At 35.0% G+C, this 8,478-nt stretch overlaps 1 protein-coding gene across 2 annotated transcripts in view; it reads left to right on the plus strand.

Moving 5' to 3' along the window:
- LOC119833618 (protein scalloped) overlaps window positions 1-8,478 on the plus strand; it is a 67,485-nt gene that overhangs the window by 46,445 nt on the left and 12,562 nt on the right. The window lies entirely within an intron of this gene.

Raw genomic sequence — 8,478 nt, forward strand, 5'->3', positions numbered from 1 at the left:
CGCTTTGAGCCTGTTTGTTGAGGGTTTCAGAACCGCCATTGATTTGGGTGTGAGGCGATTTTTGTTTGAGCCATCTCTGCCTCCAAATTACATTCGCAGCAAGAGACTTAATAGTTAGTAACTCTGGTTATGACATAAGCTTCATCAGTTTGTATAAAAAGAAAGATAATTTGTTCCATTAAAATCATTAAGTTTATACGTCCCTAAAATGCAAAGTTGCGAAAAATTTCAACGAATGACCTTAATTCCAGGTGCTTTGACAGAGCTTTAAACGCTTACGTGTTCTTCTCTTGCGTGTTAAATAGTGGCGGTAAAGATTCATAATACAATTGAATACAATAACATTAGATTGTCAAGTGTAATCTAATAATGTAAGTAATAAATATGATTGGAACACTTAAAAGCCCCGGCATTTACGCAGTTCATGCAATAAGTTTGCTCATCGCTGGTAAAGCAAAATATTTAGAATATAATTAAGCACGTGCAATGCTATCACTTGTTGAATGTTTAATCGTTTTGGCGTAGATCATTATTCTAATTTTTACTTTGCCTCAAGGATATTTCTTTATTCGCTAATAAGCCAATTAAAAATAAAAATGTTTTGCACAAAAATACTTTTCATCGTCCGTAGTCGTCAATCTCGGCGCGTGCAAATCGCAATTTGCGAACATGAGATTTTGATTGAATTATGAGTCGATATCAAGGTTGTTTCTAAACGGAACAATGGGTACGGCACGAGTGACGAGACAAAAGGTATTGATGCCGACAAAGCCGTTTGCGCAATAGGATTCCACGGAACACACCGACAATTATTATCTCCGGATCGGACTGTCTCCGTTTCGAGGAAGTCAAGTGAAGACGCTTTGTTCCACTATCCGCTGACTTCGCGAAAAACTACAGTTCGCGTTTGTAGACGGATTCGAGGCTAATTGGCTCAGTCGGTCTTTTGAGAATTTGGCCACTTGTAACTAAGTGGTGCTATGTTTTTAGATTTGAAATTAGTGTCTAAACTAAAGTGCTTATGTTCATCACAAAAGTGAAAATCAAACTAAACTGAAACTAAAGTTTAGTTCAGTTATAGTATTATACAAAAATAAGAAATGTTTTTCGTATCTTCTTAAAATGAAGATATTTAATATGTTTTGTAATATTTTTATATTACTATTAATAAAAATGGCATGCATTAAGAGTCCAAAATAATTTTATTTTATTTCCTTATTAAAATAATATGAAAACAAGGAAAAAAAATAAGCTGGCATGAATAGTATAATATCAATTTAGTCATAAAAGTCATATTACCGGTGTCTTCATCCCAATTTCAATAATTTGTATTAAAAATTAATATTATATCTAAAAAAGCTATCCTCCTACGCGCGAAATATTTTCGTCCTCTTACTTTTCTAATATACTCTATAAATAAATTTTATATATTAATATCATCTACTCTTTTATATCCTTTTATAAGAAACTAGCTGTTTCTGTTTTAGTGCATAAATTGTTTAATAAATTTCATACCTATATGGTTAATTTTCTCTATTTTGTAATAGCTGATCAACCCTACAGAACGAGACGTTTTATTTAAAACTAGTATTCCGCCCGCGGCTTTGCCCGCGTATTCGCAAGAAGTATAGACCAGGGGTGTTACCGGCAAATATCCCGTTCCCGTTCGATTTCTGGTATAAAAACTATCCTGTCTCTTCTCGAGAGGCAAACTATCTCTGTACGAAATTTCAACATTATCGATTTATCCGTTCTTTAGTTATAAATAGTGTAAATAACAAGTCTTCCTTTTATGTATCCAGATTTTCCCTAGATCCCCTGTTATTACTTAGTCATTGCAGTTATTTTTTGTATAGTTCTGTCATAATTCAATAGACAGTCATGCTTATTGATGAAATGAATTAACGACAACTAATTTCTTAATATTTATATATAAAAAATTAAATATAAATACACGGTAAAGCTCATGAGAGTTATATCACCTTAAATCGTCGTGTTTATTACAATACTCTGTATATTTATTGAAACCTTCAGCAGCGCTTGTCGCAACTCTAAATCCTCCGTCAAATCAGTTAATTGCTGAAGGAATCTTAACTGGGAGCAGTGGAATTTTTCCACGTTACGATGTTAAGTGCGGAAGGTCGTTACGTCGACGTGACGATCGCTGCATATTCCCAGGAGCGAATTAATAACCGGGACAAATCTTTTTTATGTTCAACAGTCATCATTGTGTACTTAATTCGGGGTGGACCGGAATAGGAATGGTTTTTAATTTATACAACGTGGAATGTTAATTTTCTGAGTCTATTGTTTAGTGTAAATTATACTCAAGGTATGTACGCACCAATAGGAGATACAGATTGGGTTACTGAATTTCAGCAATGACTGCAAATCATATAGTAAAGCGGTATTTTATAGGTAATATTAAACGTTGAGAAATTCATTGATACATCGATTGGGTGTGTCTATATTCATTTAGTTCTATAGCAACATCGTTGAGGCTGTTCATTAAAAAATCGTTTTTCCAAGTAGCGCTTCCTAAATGTACAGAAATGGTCTGGAAACTGTTTCGTTATATCAATATAGACACTATAAATAAGGTAGCGATATGAAGCTCAGCATTTGAAGATTGCTAAGGGCTTAATTGACCCTCTGATCAAGGTGTATTAACCTGTAGTCTATATTGTTACGATTCCTCTTAAAATTAATGAATTTGTTGCGAAAGTCTAAGTGTGCTGGATTACAGGCTTAGTTATATTTAAATTGTTATTAGATGAGAAACTAAATAATATTCATACAATCACAAATCAAAAAATGTTCTCATGGTATAAATGTTTAGCCATTTATTTCTTCAAACAGTTTGCATAAATACAAGTGACTGATTAAGATAAATACCATATTTAATATGCGAGTTTTTCTCTATTGCTATTTTCATTAGTATTATAATCAATCATAATGAAGCGTATTAAGTTCATTAGCTACAATTGATAGTTCAATATTTTTGATAAAAAATAATCGATGAATTTTAAACGTTTCAATCCAATGATGAGACATATATTAATATTTAATTGTGTGGCATCATAAACCTCGCTTCACAGTGATAACGATGCACAGTAGTAACGTCTGTACAACATTACCTTCTCCCGTAATGTAAATAAAGTAGGATGGTATCTCTTTAAAATAAAGCCAAAGACACATTAAGTTTCCTTAAAATAAAATGCGTAATTTCTCCCTCAGCACTTATTACGTGCGTTTGGGTGTAATTGACGTAGACAATTAAAGGCCACCATTTCGCCGGACGCACATTAAGTTGGTGTCATGCCCCAGCATTATATATCCCGCTTTTAATTAAAGGACCGGCCTCCAGATGGAATTGCTAAACAAATCTACCGCAGCAATGTGTCCACCTCAAGTGATTTAATAGACGGAAAGAAATGCGCCATTTGAATCTTATCACCCTAGCGGAAATAATTGTATAATGTAATTTAAATATAATCGAGTAAAGAATATGCGTACGGTATGAATTTGATGCGCTATTGTTGGAAACGTGGCGTGTGTCAACCGAGCTCGGCTTGAGTGCTTCTGTACAACGTGTCCTCGTATGTTCATTGCGGTTGTTTATTTGTTAGCCACGTTCTATTGCAGTTACAAGTTTCAATATAAACTCAACCCGAAATTTTATTACAACATTTGAAATTATTAAAATTCTCGTCCAACAATGTCAATTAGGTACCAATATACGGTTAATATGTACGCAAACCTCTGTTTTCATTCGCATCTATTCCGTACACGAGAATCGGTTTTAATCGTGTCCATAGAGGAGCACCCGCAATATCCTCAAGGCCATAGTCGCTGTACATAATTGCGGACACGCTGCTCCAGACAATATATGAGCACATTAGTCGCGGACGTGCTGGCCTGGCTTCATCTAGCCTCACCCTCCGGACCAATCTGAGTATCGCCTTCACGTCACTCGCTGCGTGTCGACACATGTTAACTGTCTGTTTTCAATTGTATACGTTGCTTTTCAGTACTAGTAGTGAAAACTGTTGAAAAAAACAAAAACTTCAGCTGGAAGAAGACGCTATATAGCGATAAGACCACCAATTGTCCTAATTTTAATAATATTAAAGTTGATTGTAAAGTTTTAGGGACTAACTAAAAAAAAAATATTTGCAGGGCTAAGAATGTAAATCTGAGGTGTTTTTTTGTTTTTCATGTTGACCTTACCTACAGTTGATACGAATATTACAAATGAATGCAATCTCTACATACTATTATATTTAAAGCGTTACGCAAGTGAACAGCTATTGTCTGATTGTATTGTTTGATCCGCAACATAAATAATTGAGAACCGTTATTGGATTCAAATTATACAGTCTTATTATTTTGAAAATATAATTGCTGGTTGCTTTTTTTATGGAGTTACTGCTATGAGTATAAGCTCAGGATCACATCAATATAATAGCACTCGGGGATTGCGTACAAATAACATGAAAGTGAAAAAAAAAATTGAAATCGGTTGTTTAGTTCCTCAGATTGGAGAATTTTAACAAACAAACTTTGAGCTTTATATAATTTCTTGCTGCGCCCCGCGTATCTCGTAGGAGTATCGGGATAAAAAGTTGCTTAATCAGACTGGATTAACATATTGGACAACCGTCCAGCAGTCTACGTACCAAATTTAATTGCAATTGATTCAATAGTTTTTGCGTGAAAGAGCAACAAACACACACACACATCTTTACAAACTTTCGCATTTATAATATTGTAGAATGTAGGAGCGAAACGATAGCGATTGTTCTCTACTCTGCTTAGAGGTTAAGCTTTGAATTGAATACTACGAACAAATTTATCAGCTTTCGCTAAACGACCGTAAAAGTTTCATTGCTGTAAAACAAGGCAATATCTTGTATTGCAGCAGTGAAACTTTAAATCAGTTATATTATATAACGAAAGTGCTAGAAATTTTTTTTTTAGCTGTAAGAATATTGAAAACTAGTTACATATAAAGCCTACGTCACACAGTGAGGTTGCATTTTTCTCATGGTGAAAGAACTTTTAAAATCTGTGCAGTCGTTTTGATTTATATCCATTACAAACAAACAAACAAAAATGCATATTCTTCCTTTTTATAATATTAGTGTAGATTCGTTGTCTGTTATTTTCTCATCCAGACAGGTGGTATGTTCATAATTTTTATAAAGAGATGTACTGTCCTGATAGAAGTGATGAGCCACTTAATGTTTCGAAAATAAAACTTCCACGGAGTGTTTCAAGGAGAAAGGATATATCGTGTGATATAGTGCCGAAGCCACAACCTGATAGCAAAATAAAGATGTCTTATTTGTATAAAAAAAACAATTGAGCTTTTAAAGGGTCATTAGTATTTTTGTATAGTCTTCATTGTAATACGAAAACAAATTTGTTTTTCTCATCTTAACTATTTTTAGTTATTTGTTTATTTTATAAATTTTCAAGTCAATTGGCTCTTCGTAGAAAATGTTTAATTAATGTTCCTTTGGTCTTAATAATAGATACATTAATTGCATCTGCTGCACAACGAATTTTTAACGATATAATTATTGTTATGAATAAATATAGGTACTTATGTGAAAGGATTAAAGGTTTTAAAAGTCCAACTGTCTTTTAATGTATAATACATTTGCACAGCGGCTTATATTTTGATAGTGTTCTTTAAAAAAACTTTTGACGTTACATTACATATACCTAAACAGTTGATTGCTTATAACTTTCGTCTTAACACTTACAATATGATTAAGCTAAGGAATCTATATTATCGACTATTATATGATATTTATGTAGATACTAGATACGTATTTTTCTAAGTACTTTAACAATAATTTCATTCTACAAAATGTATCACCAACGTCATTAGAGAAAGAGAAACTGGAGTAGCAAGTTTCTAAAATGGGACCAAATGCTAAAAAATTCTTATGAAACATGTAGATTGTTCCTATCAAAGGATCACGCCAATCGGTTGAAAAAAAAACCACAAAATAAGACATTCGAGAAACTCCTTCGTTTTTGGGAACGTCTATTAAAAAGCTAGATCATAATGTGATAGATTTCAGTATCACATATTTCCCCACGACTGTGAGAAAGAAACACTTTCGTAAAAGTTGTTTACAGAGAACTGATTGTGTACATATTGTATATTATGAAAGTTCACTCATGAAAAGTTGCCAAGTTCTTCCGACACTTCACTGTGTAATCTGCCCTCAACTTCATCGAACTAGGTTAAAAGGAGAAAATATGTTATAAGTTTCTATTTTGGATACTTTCCTGCCTTTCCTGTACATAAACATTGTGGCATTCAACATGATGAATATTTTATAATTGAGGAAATAATTAATCATAACTCTTGATATAAGCTCATGATTTTAATCTAATTTAAAAGAAAATTCCGCCCTATTCGAATAATTATTGAAGTTTAGGCAAACCTTTGATACAACTTCAAGTTGGAACAAGGGAAATAGTTGCAGAAATATATAGTTACCGTGTATGACCGAGAGATGCACGTGAGCCGTAGTTAAGCGGTCGAAATGTTGCGGCGAGTTGTTGCAAACTGTTTGCTTACAAAGCTTGCAAGCTGCAAGCACGTTCGTGAGTTAAGACATTCAAAACCGCTCAATATCCTGGCAGTATGAAAGTTTCGTCGGCGCACGGCTTCACGTGGTCCGGGGGGCCGGAGGGTTTGCCGGGAGGGCTAAACTATGCGAAGAATGCGCAATTAGTGAGCGAGCGAGCGTGTAAGGGGCCCGGCCGCTAGGCGGCGAACGCAGTAAGAAAATATAAAGAAGGGGCGGGCTCCGCGCCCGTTGTTTAGCGCCCCGCCCGTCCTCGGGCATAACTCCCGATTGTCTCCCGAGAAATCCTCCTTAGAACCGTCTCAACTCAACCCTTTACGGATTTGACTGGCATATCTGCCGTTTGGGTCAGCGTGAAATTCAGGCCCGGCGCCTGTGTCGCGTAAACATTTATTTCTTTGTTTTTACACTATTGATCCTAACAATTAATATAATTCAATTGTATTTATATCAATTGCGAGTTGAATAAGTTTAAACCACATAAAATACCAAGCTTTGTACATTTATGTCTACTACTTATTAGCCAGTTTGTACGCAGCGAGATATGATTAGTAAAAATAGTGTGCATTTCATTATTTCATTTAATAAAATGGCTATTATCCAGTATCAAGTATCTTTCCTAACGCTTTTGTATACATTTTTAAATAGATATGTTTTTAGTGACATAAACTATTAGATAAAGCAACAAATTTTATAAATGCGAAGAGACCCGAGAAAAGGCGTAGGAGAATTTTTATCCCGGGTATCATCAAAACGGGAATTATACGGGGAAACCCTCTGGTCTGCCTTTTTTCGCAGGAACAGATCACTTATCTTTTTACCTCAATTTGAGGTTTACATAGTTTCATTCAACGGGCATGTGTTGCTGAAATGAAACATAATACACTGAACGATATGCCAGAAATACATTCGCGTAAAGCTTTTAAAAGGTCACGGCTGATAGATAGGACGTTAATGTGTTTCTGATGGATCTTCGATAACTTCTCCGTTGTGGAATAAATTATAGGTAAGCGATCGATACGCAACCCTAGTTCACTGAATAAAAAATTCAATATTGCGTTTTAATTATTGGAGAGCGTGTGCTCATTGATAAATTACGAGGGTGATTCACTCGTAGCGGCGCGATGAAAATACTGAATATTCATAAGCGGCAGCTGCACGCCGATGCACGCACAATTTCATCCGCGAGAGGTGCGCGAGAGCGTGGCCGCGCTCTGGCACTCGACCAAATTAGCCATCTAACAAACCAATAAATAATGATCACTTGTTTTTCTATTCGCCACGGAATAGAAACGTTCCGACTTGATCCTCTGCATCGGCCTATTTATAGATGCATACGACGTTTCGGGTGAAGGCACTCTTAATGCTGGATTCGCGGGGACGCTCGCTACGTGAACATCGGAGTGACACGCGGTGTATTTATTCGTGTTAACACCCGATTTGTCGAGTGGTCACCTAATTTTAACCGTCACCCGCTGTGAGCGCGCGTAATGGGTGGAGCGCTAAGGAAATATAAGAGACGAAGTTTCGATACTTAAAAGTTGAAACTTCAAGAATGTTGCTGGGTTTAGGCCGATGTTACTGTTGAAGTTCTGTAAGCTGTTGAATAAATTACGCAGTCGATTGATAGGACTATCAATGTAAATTGAAATAATTTAATAACGTGCATAATTATTTTATCAACAGTTATGTATGCTATTGAAAAATAATACCTCACGGAGCTTATTTAAATTTAATAAGTATGTTATGCCAAACGAAATGAACCAACTGTTATATGAATTATTGTTTATGATCCAATTATGTGTGATATAGTACTCAATTTGTGAATTTTGTAATGATCATACTTTAAAATATCCTTTTCTTTTTT

This window comes from Zerene cesonia, chromosome 17, assembly GCF_012273895.1.
Source record: "Zerene cesonia ecotype Mississippi chromosome 17, Zerene_cesonia_1.1, whole genome shotgun sequence".
Taxonomy (NCBI): Eukaryota; Metazoa; Arthropoda; class Insecta; order Lepidoptera; family Pieridae; genus Zerene; species Zerene cesonia.